Here is a 14,675-nt window from a genome sequence, read left to right as displayed (position 1 = left end):
GCTGACATTGTGCATTGTTATTTATAGGATACGTCAAAGTGTATGTGTATAAGTAGTACAATAAGCAAAAATAGGACTATATGACATGTCTGATCCAAGGGCGAGCTGCATGCGGGTATGTAAAACAGGTATAATGATCGGTATGAGAGACCACCTGGGGATTCCCTTTTACGTCAAAGCTTCTTTCTCCCTTGGTGCTTCCCTCCCGTGATGGGTCCGATGATCTAGCTATCGGAGAGGGCCTCCAGAGAATAGGGTCCTGAAAGGAAGAAAATGATAAAGATATACTGGTCCTGAGGCGGTTGAACCACATTGTGGGGCGTGCCATAGCCGTGCCTCCGCCTATACCCATGGTATCTTTAGGGCGTAGTTATGTACGCGCAGTGCAAATTCCGTCTCTTGACTGGGACTAGGACGGAGGCCGAATTGCTAGGCGATCTCTGAACGCGCCTGGTGATTCTGTTGCAGGTTATTCCGGACTCGCTTGAATGTGTCTGTGGACCTTGTCGCCGAATTGGCGGTTTGCCTCAAAAGGCTGCTTTGCACTTCTGCTGCAAGGGCCGCAGTGTGCTCCTCCGTGCGGAGCGAGCGTTCTGTGTTTCCATTAACTATTATAACCCCTCAAGGTCCTGGCATTTTGAGCTTGAGGTATGCGTAATGCGGTACCGCATTGAATCTAGCGAATGCGGTTCGTTCGAGTAGTGCGTGATAGCCACTGCGGAAGGGGACGATATCGAAGATTAACTCTTCGCTTCGAAAGTTATCCGGAGATCCGAAGACCACTTCCAGTGTGATTGAGCCCGTGCAACAGGCCTCTATACCTGGTATGACACCTTTGAAGGTGGTTTTTGTGGTTTTGATCCTCAAGGGATCTATACCCATTTTGCGCACCGTATCCTGATAAAGCAGGTTCAGGCTGCTGCCACCGTCCATAAGGACTCGAGTGAGGTGGAATCCGTCAATGATAGGATCAAGGACCAATGCGGCAGAACCGCCATGACGGATACTAGTGGGGTGGTCCCTGCGATCAAAATTGATCGGACAAGAAGACCATGGGTTGAACTTTGGGGTGACTGGCTCCATCGTGTAGACGTCCCTGAGTGCACACTTCCGTTCCCGCTTGGGGATATGGGTTGTGTTATCATGTTCACCGTTTTCACTTGGAGAGGAAATTTCTTCTGTCGTCCTATGTTCGGCGGCCGGGGCTCCTCCTCGTCGTTGCTATGCAGCCCCTTTTCCTTGCTTTTGGCATTCAACTTGCCGGACTGTTTGAACACCTAGCATTCTCTGTTGGTGTGGTTGGCTGTTATCGGGGGTGCCGTGAATTTGACACAAGCGGTCGAGTATGCGGTCCAAACTGGACGGGCCCGGATTGTTTCTTTTGAAGGGCTTTTTCCGCTGATTGGATTTAGAGCCACTAAATCCGTCATTGACTGTCATGTCTTCGGTATTATCGCCGTTGTTGCGGCGCTTGTATCTGTTGCGACGTGGCTTGCCGTTGCTGTCTCTGGCCTCCGATGTGCCAGGGTTGCTTTCTATGTTGTTGCTACGGGCCAACCAGCTATCCTCACTCGCGCAGAAGTGGGTCATGAGTGTTGTGAGGGCTGCCATGGACTTTGGCTTCTCTTTGCCGAGATGTCTGGCGAGCCACTCGTCATGGATATTATGCTTAAAGGCCGCTAGGGATTCAGCATCCGGACAGTCCACAATTTGGTTCTTTTTGGTTAGGAACCGAGTCCAAAATTTGCTGGCTGACTCTTCGGGCTGTTGGGTTGTGTGACTTAAATCATCAGCATCCGATGGTCGCACATAAGTGCCCTGGTAGTTGTCCAGGAATGCGTTTGCCAGGTTCTCCCAACTTCCGATGGAGTTTGCTGGCAAGCTATTTAGCCAATGCCGAGCTGGTCCTTTGAGTTTTAACGGGAGGTACTTGATGGCGTGTAGATCATCCCCGTAGCCATGTGAATGTGGAGGAAGAAATCCTCTATCCATACCGCGGGGTCAATAGTACCATCGTATGATTCAATGTTCATGGGTTTAAACCCTTCTGGGAATTCATGATCCATTACTTCATCAGTGAAGCATAGGGGGTGTGCGGCGCCTCTATGCCGGGCTATGTCACGATGTAGTTCGTACGAGTCTTGTCTGCTGTGTTCGGCCTGGCCGGATTTGCTTTTGGTATATCCGGCATGACGGTCATCGTCATATGTTGGGGCGCACCCTCGTGATCTGAAGATCGATCTTTTGTGTCCTGCTTTGTTTTCCAATACGTCTTGCAGGTCCTGCGTGTTACCCCGGGCCTTGCTATTTTTGTTTGACTGGTGACGGGGTGCGGGCTGGACTTCGGGCTTATATGCCACTTTGTCCCGGCCACGAGGTGGCCGGTCTGTCGCATCATACACTGGAAGCGCAGGCTTTAATGCTTCCTCTTCGAGTTGGGGTAGCAACCTATGCTTTGGGAAACTTTTGATTGGGCGCTCGAGTTCGTGTTCTTGAGCTGCCAGGACCTCAGTCCATCTATCCGCTAGCAGATCTTGCTCAGCTTGAAGCTGTTGTTGCTTTTCTTCAGGCTTTTTGCTGTGGCAATAAGCCGGCGCTTGAAGCGCTCCTGTTCGACGGGATCCTCAGGCATGATAAATTCTTCATTGCCGAGGCTCACCTCGTCTTCGGAGAGAGGCAAGTAATTGTCATCCTCTGATTCTCTGTCTGCTGCCTGTTCCTTAGGGCTGGCTTGCCCATCCTCCTGCTCAAAGCCTAGCCGGAGGGGATTGTCTTTGTCTTCGGCACTATTTGCAGCGTTATTGTCTCCTGTGTCGGTATCGCTGTTTTTGCTATGGCAGGGCTTAGGGCGGCGTCGATGATGCCGGTTCTTGGATTGCTTCTTGGGGAATTATTCTCCGTTGCCTTATTACCATCGCTTTGTTTGGGGGTGTCCACCATGTATATATCATACAATGAGGTGGCAGTCCAGCGCCTTGTGGGCGGTGGTTCCTGTTCGTCTCTCGCATCGTCGTCCATACCGTCGATGTCTTCAGAGTCAAAGTCGAGCATGTCGGTTTGGTCATCGACAGTGGCTACTAAGTGGGTGGTGGGTGGGGAACGAATTTCTTCGCCGTCCGCTTCCCACTCGAGCCGGACATAGTTCAACCAAGGGTCTCCTGACAAGGAGAGAGATCGTAATGAGTTTAGCATGTTGCCTAGGGGCGAGTGCTGAAAGATATCCACGGAGGTGAACTCCATGATCGGTGCCCAATCAGATTGGATGGGCACGGACACGAGCGGTTCGGAGTCTGTGGCCGGGGACGAATCCGAGTGTCCAGCAACATAGGTCTCATAGGAGGTGAAGTCAGTATTTGGCTCTATCGCCGCTGAGTGTGCGGCCTCCGTGGCGGGGTCCATCCACCCATCCTCAGACGGCGGGATCTGTTCCGGATTGAGGGCCGGAGTAGTTGCAGGTGTGATCTCTCGAACACTGTCCGACGGCAGAGCTAAATCATGCTCATCGTGACTATGCGGCGCACCTCACATGGGTTCGAATACATCGAAGATCAAGTCTCCGCGGATGTCGGTGGTATAGTTCAAGCTTCTAAACCTCACCTGATGTCCAGGGGCATATCCCTCAATCAGCTCCAGACGGCCAAGCGAGTTGGCCCGCAGTACGAAGCTGCCGAATACGAAGATCTGTCCAGGGAGGAAAACCTCACCCTGGATCGCATCGTTGCCGATAATCGAAGGAGCCATCAAGCCTTGATTGTGACGGCACAGTGGAACTCTCAATGAAAGCACCAATGTCGGTGTCAAAACCGGCGGATCTCGGGTAGGGGGTCCCGAACTATGCGTCTAATGCGGATGGTAACAGGAGGTGGGGGACACAATGTTTACCCAGGTTCAGGCCCTCTCGATGGAGGTAATACCCTACTTCCTACTTGATTGATCTTGATGATATGAGTATTACAATAGTTGATCTACCACGAGATCGGAGAGGCTAAACCCTAGAAGCTAGCCTATGGTATGAATGTTGTTGTCCTACGGACTAAACCCTCCGGTTTATATAGACACCGGAGGGGGCTAGGGTTACACAGAGTCGGTTACAAGGGAGGAGATCTACATATCCAAATCGCCAAGCTTGCCTTCCACGCAAAGGGAAGTCCCATCCGGACACGGGACGAAGTCTTCAATCTTGTATCTTCATCGTCCAACAGTCCGGCCAAGGGATATAGTCCGGCTATCCGAGGACCCCCTAATCCAGGACTCCCTCGGTACATACCTACGGAAATGATTGGGTTTCGATGCCTCGCCCGATCGCACACGGCCCTAGCCTGGGTCCCAGGAGGGCCTATCCCCGACGATTTCTAGGTCGTGTGGGAAGGACACCCTATTGCACACACTCACTTGGTGACGGTTCCAAATGCCGTCGTGGAAAGGGGTTAAAAACCGTTTGTTTAGCACGTCGTTGTACTAGTGTACACCACATGTTCTCGGCTCCGGTTGCTGCTGGCTTCAGTGTCGCCCCGTCTTCTCCTTGGGCTATGTATCGCCTTATTAATCCACATCATCCCTATAAACACCGTAACCACCTCAGGCTACGTGTTCCCGGCTCCGATCGCTTCTGGCTTTGGTGTCGCCCCCATCTTCTCCTTGGGCTACGTATCGCCGTATTCTCTACATCATCCCTATAAACACCGTAACCACCTCGGGCTATGGGCATGTGGTATGTTTTTCTCCCGTTGCAACGCACGGGCATGTTTCGTAGTTTTAAAAAATACAAAAAGTAAAGGGGCATTATGAGAATTGAACTCGGGACCTCTCGCACCCTAAGCAAGAATCATACCACTAGACCAAATGCCCTTTGGTGATCATTCATTTAATAGCTCTGTATATAATCGTTTCTTATTACACCCTTGTGTGTGCAGGCCCAACACTGCAGTTGTGCTAACTTACAACAACATGAAGATACAACCAAAAACTTTTCCAGTTGAATCATAGCCACAAGACAGAACTTGACAGCAAATACAAACCAAAAGTTCTCCAGTTAAAGCACAGTCATGCTATGAACCTCATGAAACACCTGTGGTGCAAAACCTCATCCTCGTGGAGTTAGAGTGACCACCCAAGGCTGAAAATAGCATTGCAGGAGGATTTCCATCATGGGGATTCCGAGAATTCAACTCGGGACCTTTCGCTCCCTAAGAGAATATCTTACCGCTATACTAGAACCCCATCTTTGTTGTATTGCCGCATCATGTTCAACCGGAGAGTTTCAAGAAAGAACACACTAAGATGCCCAATTTGCATGATCTTACTTCCATTTGTTTTTAGCTTAGAGCATTTTGAATGCTCCTCTACCTGTGTAGTTAATGGATGACTTTGTCATGACGCTCAGGTATCAAGTTCAGAACAACTGCCGACAAGTCAATGCATTACACTTACAAACAACTAGCTAACTGATGTACTTTTTATTTACCTCCATGTTCTCTTAAATTCACTAGAGAATATCCTTCTAGTATTTGAGAAGGTGGATGTATGCTAAGTAGGCACCAAAACTACCAAAATGATAAAGTAGTACCACTGTGACGGAATCCTAGCTCTCCTCGGAGTGCTGATTCCACCGGAATATGCCTCCTCCGGCTAGAGAAATTTGAAGCTATCATCATTCTTAACACCAAGGCATCCTAGGGGATCATCTTCATTCATTTCATCACCATCATCTCCATTAACATCACATACCCTCATCTCCATCTCCATCTCCATCCCATCTATGAATAATTGATATAGATGGGTGGGTTACCCTGGTCATTTCCTAGTGTTAATTGATGTGTAGTTGATGATGTGTTTGTTATTGGTGAATGGTGTATACTTTCAGAATGTTTATATATTCATATCCACTTACTATGTTCATTATTATGTTCTGTGAGCAAACCACCATGTTCTGGAGGACATAACAGAAATAATGTCATAGCTAGTACTATGAAATTGCATAATGTTTGAGGTTTGATAATATGTTGTGGTATCACTAGTACAGTGAGGTGATATACAAACGGTTTTTAACCCCTTTCTGTGACGGCATTTGGAACCGTCGCTAAGTGAGTGTGGGCGATAGGGGGGGTACTTCCCACACGACCCAGAAACCATCGGGGATATGCCCTCCTGGCACACACGCTCGGCAAAATGAGGTCGTGTGCGACCGGCGAGCACTCAAAGACAGAAATACATACATTAGTGTTAAAAAATACAATTATACAGGCGAAATCATTACCGGTCATAAGTACATCCCACACAGTCAGTCACCGCTAAAGGTTTCCGTTCGTATATATATCCCACACAGTCGCTCCAAGCAATACGTTTCTGTTCGCAAGTACATCACACACAATTTTCCCCGTTAAATCGTTTGCGATAGCGTTTCCATTGCACACGGTATTAACAATTTCATCATTTGCGTTATTGAATGCATCACACACGGTGCCTAGAAGAAACTGTGTGTCAAGGGATGTCCATCACACATGGTTTTTATGTGGTAAACTTTTGCGCCGGGTGGCCTAACGCAAACAGTTTTCAAGAGGATGTCATGTGTGATTGTTCATTAATCTAACACGGTGTATTCCTAGAAACTGTGTGCGCTATTGAATGCATAGCACACAGTGTTTTCTCAATAACCATTTGTAATAAAAAAAACAAATTAGCAGGCTAATTATCCAATTATTAATAATCCATTTGTTAATCTAATTAACATTTCATATTAAGCACACAATATATTTCATTTTTCATAATTTAAATATATTAGAGTATAATATCATATAGCTTCAGCACTCAGCTACCCCATTACACAACTACACCAGCACCAAGTTTCACATGCAACATCTATAACCTTTCGAAATTAGCATCATAGACGGTACATAGACAGATGTATCTCATCTAGAAAACTGCTGAAGCAGAAGGCGAATATTGAGGCTTCATTGATGTTGAAGGTCTTTGTAACTTTAGGCCAGTGCCTGTGGATGATTGACCGTCCATCCTTCGTCCTCTTCAGGAACACTTCAATATTGAACCGTGGGTGTTGTATGAATACCTTCCTCACCTCCTGACCATACAGGTGGTTTGAGAGGTAATCATCAGTGAACTACTTTGGAAAGGTCTGAAAATAAGGATGTGCATAAATATCTTCTCTATATTGGAAATGGGGCAAAGGAATAAAAGGGCAAGGTATAATAGTTAGTAGCATCCTGTAGTGAACTGATGTCTTCTTCATTGTGCAGACAAAGATCTTGTTGTTTTTTCCCTAATTTCTTTATCCTAACAATCTTTCTGAGTTTCTTGACTTGACTAATATTCATGGACAACTCGTTTCCCCATATGCAAAAAGGGTCGAACAGTGGGTCAAAACATCTGACAGCAGGACCTACATGTGCAAGACCAAATTGTTAAAAACCTAAATATTAGAATGGTTCCTGCAATTGCACAATAATGTGCTATTAGAAAACAGACCATGCACGTGCTAACCTCGATTGTAAACCTCAGTGCTTCCCATTGTTTCCCTACAACACATATAAGGTAGTTAGTCATCAAGTTAAGTAAGGGTTCGCATGCTGTCAGTAAAATATGTTGATGAAAAATAAGTACATTGAAGATTCATCAGATTAATTCAAGACACATGGAAAACCCATCTATCCAAACCAAGCATGATTAAGAACTAGGAAATATAGCACTTTTATATGTTTCTCATGTATTAAGTGCAGCCAAATTCGATTTATTCCTCACATGCACAACAATACAAAATTCTACCCACGACAATTGGACATCGCATTGCAGAATTGAACCAAGCAGTTAACTAAACACCACAACAAATGAACCAAACATTAACTGAGCACCATATTGCACAATATAACATACTCCTAATAGAAGATCAGATAGTTAACCAAACCAAGCATGCTTAACAACTTGGAAATATAGCAACTGTATTTGATGTATTTAATACAACCAAATTCAATTTATTTCTCACATGGTATACAATAACAGAATGCACCCACTACTATTGAACATCGCATTGCAGAATTGAACCAAACAAAATAGTTAACTAAACACCACAACAAATGAACCAAACATTAACTGAGCACCACATTGCACAATATAACATACTCCTAATAGAAGATCAGACAGTTAACCAAACCAAGCATGCTTAACAACTTGGAAATATAGCAATTGTATTTGTTTCTCATGTATTTAGTACAGCCAAATTCGATTTATTTCTCACATGGTATACAATAACAGAATGCACCCACAACAATTGAACATCGCATTGCAGAATTGAACCAAACAGCCAACCGTGTCGAGTCATCGGCACGTGAGGCATCGACGGTGGCCTCGACGGCGAGGTGCTCCTCCAAGATCTGGGGGTCAGCGTGAATGGCAGCCATCGCGACCTCATCCGCGCGTGTGGCCACGATTTGCTTCTCCGCTGCCAAATGCTCCTTGAGATCATGGCTAAACTGCGTGCACCATGGCTTAGGGCGACGCTTATTTGGTGGAGGGTTCAGTGATTTGGGTGGAAGGTCTCGCACTCGCGCCAGCGGTCGGGGCATGTGGGATGTGGAAGGAGGAGGAGGATGGGGGTCGGGTGTGGATTACCTGCCTGGATAGACGAGGCCGAGCAGCATGAAGGAGGGTCACCGGTGAGGAGGCAGCGCTGAAAGCAAGGAGTGAAGGTTTGAACTTGGAAAGGAAGGTGGAAACATGGGAAATGTGGCTTCGGTAAGGGGGGGCGGCACGGTAGATATTTCCGCGAAAGCCGAAAATTTGGAACCGCTTCAGCGAAAAAACTGGCGCGCAAAGTGTCATCATACACGGTCCCTTATTCAGAACTGTGTATGATATGTGAACATCACAAACGATTCAAATAGCTTAACCCGTGTGTGATGAGTTTGAATATAAAAAACTTTGGTTCGAATTTCCCTGGTTACAATGGTCATCCATGCCATTGCATAATTTGGGTACACAAAGGAGACTACAGCAGACCCAACACTGCTTAATCGAGCAAGTTCAGCAATTAAACGGAGCTAGCTGACCTAAACATTACTTTACCAAATTAAAGACCGGCGCTCTTAATTAAACAAAACAAAGAGTACTACTAAGGCTAGTGCTCATCGATCTCCGCTGCCGCCTCCATGTCCAGCTCACGCCCGACGGTCTCCTAGGGAAGGGGCTCCATGGCATCAATTGCACCATACTCGGCAAGCATCTCGCCATCCGCGTCCGCCATATATTTGGAATAGGCCACCACGAGCTGGGTGTGGGCGTCCGTGATCTGGGCTCTAGCGGGCTCCGTCGTGGCAAGGTATGCCACGTAGGGACGGACGGTTGCTCGAACTCTCTCGGCGATTGCCAACTCTTCGGTCGTGGGTTGGCGACCATTGTCGAAGAAGCTTCGTTCGATTTGTGTGGTGACCGCCACGAGCTGGGCGTGGACGGCCTCGATATGGTAGTGGGAGGCCTCCATCGGGGCTAAGGCGGCTGCTGTGGAACGGACAGCTGTTGTGCCACTCTCGCTAGTTGCTATCCCCGAGGCAGATGCTGCTGCCACCGCCTAATAAGCAACAGCGGCCGTTTGGGCTGTCTTGGCTATCGGATTTTGGGTTCCGGCAGACCCTTGAGGTTCGAACACTGGGGTGCGCGCGGAGATTTCGCCTCCTACCTACCTGCACCCCTCCGCCATGCTGAGATCTATACTAAGGAAAGAACAACACAAGAGACACAGGGTTTATACTGGTTCGGGCCACCGTTGTGGTGTAATACCCTACTCCAGTGTGTGGCGTGTGGATTGCCTCTTGGGCTGATGATGATGAACAATACAAGGAAGAACAGCCTCGCGAGGGTCTGTTCTTGGCTGAGGCGATGAACTGCTGGGAGGAGTTCAGCCACCTTTCTCTCTCTCTCTCTCTGCTCTGCTCTGACCGACCCCTTTGCTGTGTGGGTGGCCGGGCCTATTTATAGAGGCCCTGGTCCTCTCCCCAAATATTGAGCGGGAAGGGAGCCAACAATGGCGGGCTAATTTGAAGGGGGATAGCAAGTATCAACTATCCTGACAAAAGTAGTCTTCGCCTGCGCAAAGCTCTGGTGATGACGCCGTCTTGGGCTCCATGGTGACCTCCGTCTCGTAGTCCTCCTGGTCTTGGTGTCGTTGCATCGAAATGGAAACCTTTGCCTGATGCCTCGGTACTCCGCGGCTGCGCTTGCCCCCTTTGCACCAAAGAGGAAAGGAGGACGCTGCACGGGCTGGCACCTGCCTGGCGCCCTGAGTTGTCACGGCTTGCGTCATGCGCACCTCGTGAGGTACCCCGCCTTGATCTCTCCGCCTCCTCGTGAGCCAGCCTGACGAGGCTGTGCCTGAGGAGGCTTCGCGTCGTCCGCTCCACGAGGCTTGGCCCCTCGCGAGGGTCTTGGGTTTGTGTTGGTGAAGATGGTCCGTGCTGGGCCCCCTTTTGATCCATGCCGCAGGCCGCAGGCAGGCAAGTCTGGGGACCCCCGTTCCCAGAACACCGACAGTAGCCCCCGGGCCCAAGGCGCGCCCGGACTTGGCCGTACAGGGAGGCGGAAGGGCAAGGGCGAAGCGCCGCGGGCCCTAACAGCCCGCGGCCTTGGGCACCACGTGGCGGTTGATTGGACGTGGGAGGCACTGTTCCCCCACGCCCTCCTTATCTTGTAACGTGCTAGGCGGACCCGTAGTCGTACACAGTCGTTCCCCTTTTATCGCTCGAGCGCCCTCTGTCCTTCCTCCGCTCGAACTCCGGCTTCTATTTTCAACTCAATCTTGAGCCTCCCTCCCCCCTTCCCATCGCCATGGCTCCGACGAAGAAGGGGAGAGGGAAGAAACCCGTGTCTCCACCTTGCCCGCCGCCATCGGCGGCCCCCGCCGAGGGCTTGGGCAAGGTCAGCTTGGCTCTGGCCACCATCTTCAATGAATGCAGGAGGACGACGGTCTGGCCCGTGTCCCACTTCTCCATCGACAGGACAGCCACCAAGGTCCCGTATCTTGCCGACGCCCTGTGGGCGGGTCTGGTTCCCCCCTTTTCTGATTTCTTCAACGCCGTGCTTTCCCACTATCACATCCACATGATGCATCTGGGTCCTGAATCCATCACCCTCCTTTCGGTCCTCGCCTTTGTTTGCGAAGCTATGGTGGGCATCCCTCCTTCGGTTGCCCTGCTACGCCACTTCTTCTCGTTGCATCTTGTCGACCCTTCCCAATGCTGGGCTTGTGTGAGCTTCGTTGCCGCGCCTGAGACGGCGGCCTCTGGGATTGACTTCAAGCTCCTCTGCCCGCGGTCGGGTTCCGCTAGCGGTGGCTGTATGTGGACATAGGGGTGCCCAGCCCCCTGCTATTGGAGCCGACCTCGCCTGTCGTCCCCAATTCGGGCTGGGGCCAGGAGACGCTTGAGAGCCCCCGACTCGTCTTCGTCTGGCGCCGCTTCGCGCTCTTGAGGTCGCTTGGCGTGACAGCGCCCAAGGTGGTGAAGGAGTTCCTGCTATGCCGCGTTGCTCCTCTTCAACGCCACTCTCGCCGGATGTGGGCCTTCCGTGGGCGCGAGGATCGTATGAGGCTCCAGGAAGAGGACCTGACTCCTAAGATGCTAAGGACGGCGCTCTTGACCCTGGCTGGGGACCCCAACCCCGGCAGTGTCCGGTAGGGAGGGGCCTTGTTGTACCTCTGCCAGAGCAGGGGCGACTTTGTGAAGCAGATGCCTGTCTTTGATGAGTGGGGGCCGCGCCCCGCCGGCCTTCAGGGGCCTCGCGAGAACCCAGTGGTGGTGACGGCCCTACCAGTCGGCCAAGGTGACTCATCCTCGAGTGGCGGAGCAGGGAGGCATGAGGCGCCAGATGCCGAGGGGGCTCCCGGCACGGTGACAGCGCCGGGCGAGGCTCATGAGGAAGCAGCTCTTGGGGCCCGTGCCGTTGAGGCTGAGGGTGGCGAGCAGCTGCCCTCAGTGCCTGCGACTGGGGCTCCCGAGGCTCCAGCTGCGTCTCTTGGGGAGGTGATTGGCAGCGCACACCAGGCAGGCGCCCCTGCCGCAGATCGCCTTGCCGCTCCGTCTTCGTCGAAGGTTGATCCATGCACCCAACTCTTGGCCCGCTTCCGCGTGAACTTCGAGGCTCTCCGGAAGAGAAGGGAGGCCCTGGGCGACAATTACCCTTGTCGCCTGCTGAAGCGTAGGAAGTACTTCGCCACTGATGAGTAAGCCTTTTCCTTTCCCGGCTCCCGATCCTTCTGTTACTTGTACTGACCCTTGCTCCGCAGGCCCCTTCCAGCCGAGCTTGCAGAGACGGCTGAGGAGCTGTCCCCCTTGGCTTCGCCCCCTCCACCGTCCTCGAGCGCTCCGAGCAGTGGAGCCCTTATGGTGAGGGCGATCGAAGAGGCGAACCATCTCGAGGCGCACCGCGGCCCCGCGCACCTCGCGATCCTCCTTCGCGGGCCTTCTCGTGGCATAGCCATCCTGCCATGGGCCTCTCGCCTGGTCGTGAACTGCGATTGGCTGAGGCGCTTCTTGCGCTCTTCTCCTGAGGACGGGCTGGCCCCAAGCCGGGCTTCTGACGCTGCGTGCCCGACCGTCGCGAGGGTGCCAGCCCCCAGCCCGGAGGGGGAGTGCTGACTCGCGGCCCCCGGTGCTTGCTCGAGGCGGATGATGGTGTGGAAGACGTGCTCGAGCGCGCCTGGGAGCGCCGCGCTCTCCGCCAAGGGTTCCTTCAAAGGGCGACTGACGCAGTGAGCCTGCTTGGTGAGGAGCTTGCTGATGAAGACGCGCGCCTTGAGGCCGAGGGCCTGCACCTGGCTGCAGAGAGGCGTGAGCTGGAGGGCGCCATCGCCCTTGCTCGCCGTGAGCATGATCTTGATGAAGCAGAGGCCAAGGCATCGTTGGTGGACTCTCGGGAGGCCCGGTCTCAGGCCGCTGAGGAGGCTCGGGAAGCTGACCGGCGGCAAACGGCTGCGGAGGAGCGGGCTCGGGAGCTTCTGGCCTGGTGCCACTCGCTGGAGGAGCAGGTGGAGCTGCGCGAGGCAGCCCTCGCATCGATGAAGGTGGCCTCTGGCAACTCTGCAGAGCTCCAAAAGCGTGAGGAGGCGCTGACACTGGAAGCCGCCGAACGTACCCGCGAGTACGAGCGTCTGGAGACGAGGGAGCGCTTGGTGACGCAGGCGGAGGATGATGTTGCTACACAGGAAGCCCGCGTCCGGGAGGAGGTCGGACGTCGAGTGGCGATGGCGCATTTGAACCTCAAGCACGAGTTCGAAGAGAAGCTGGGGTTGATATGGGCCGAAGCTGAAGGTAGGACTGCCGCTTTGAGGGCCAAGCTGGAGGAGGTGGTGCGGCGGGCCGATGCTTCCTGGGCCGCCCTTGAGGTGGCGCGAGGTGAGTTAACCGCCTCCCAGGCTGAGGTGCTCCTTCTTCGCCAGCGGGCGGAGGAGGCTGAGGCCGTCGCGCGTCAGAATGCGGACGAGATACGTCAGCGGCGGATCTTGGAGCATGAGCACGGCCCCATGCTCACCACTCTCCGGGAGAGAGCCAACGCGGCCTTGGGCAACATCTGCGAGGAGGCCGTCGGTGAGCCGCACGCAATCAACTACGCGGGCAATCTCTAGTTCTTCACTGATGTGGTGACGCAGTTGGAGGCGCGGTCGACCAGGGCTGACAGGTTGGTGGAGGAGAGGAGCCGCGCCCTGCTCAGGCGCGCCTTTTCCCGCGTCTTCAGTCACCTCCGAAACATGGATCCCCATTTTGATTTTGATGCCGCCATCGCCCCAGTCCCCCAGGCTGTCCGAGGCGACCGGGCGCACTAGGTGGAGGACAATGTGGACGCTCTTATCAGGGCCTTTGCCTCAGACAACGATGATGCGATCATGGCGGCCGACGAGGGCGGCGCGATGGGCGGCCCTGACGCCGCTGGCGGTGACACGGACAGCGATGGCGAGTTCAGCGGCGCCAGCAACGGCCCAGGTGGTGCTCCTGAGGATGCATTGGGGGATTCGTCTGACTGACTGTACATTGTTCCTGCTTCCTTACCCTGCATGAATAGAACTCAGGTTTTGGCCTGATGACTGTGAGAGCATTTTGGAGGGGGGGCCCTCATGTAAAACTTGTGTTTATCGTATTAGTAGAAGCCACATCGCCCATGTGCCCACGCCAAGTGGCTAGCTTAAGCCATGCTCTGGTCGGCTAGTATACCTTTGTTCCACGCTGGCCCTGAGGCAGCCCGCGGGGCTTGTGGTGTCCTGGGTGTCCCCTGATTGAATCCGTAGGATCTGCAGTAAAACACCCTCCTAAGAGGATGCGGCGGCGGCAGTCTGGGCTGCGCGCAAGCTAGGCCTGACCCGGCTCGCGAGGGGCTCACGAGGGAAGGCGGCTGAGGCGAAGTGGTAACCAAAACGCGAGAAATTGCTCGAACGAGACTAAGCACCCCTCCCCGAACACACGCAAATCTCAAGTTCGAATCCAACTTGAATCCAGCGGGGAAAAGCGACAACCAAGGGGAAGAGCAACGAAAGCAAACAAAAGGCCGTGCCTGACACCTAGTCTAGTCTTGGACGTCTTCTCACCAGCGCAGAGCTAAGTGCTGCCACCGGGCATGGGAGGGAGCCCCAAGGCCTGAGGCCGGCACCCTTGAGACTTCGGGGCATGTACAACCCCACTCAT

This window comes from Triticum aestivum, chromosome 4A (genome assembly GCF_018294505.1).
Source record: "Triticum aestivum cultivar Chinese Spring chromosome 4A, IWGSC CS RefSeq v2.1, whole genome shotgun sequence".
In the NCBI taxonomy this organism is placed as follows: domain Eukaryota; kingdom Viridiplantae; phylum Streptophyta; class Magnoliopsida; order Poales; family Poaceae; genus Triticum; species Triticum aestivum.
The sequence above is the reverse complement of the archived record's forward strand: the minus strand, read 5'-3'. Positions refer to the sequence as shown.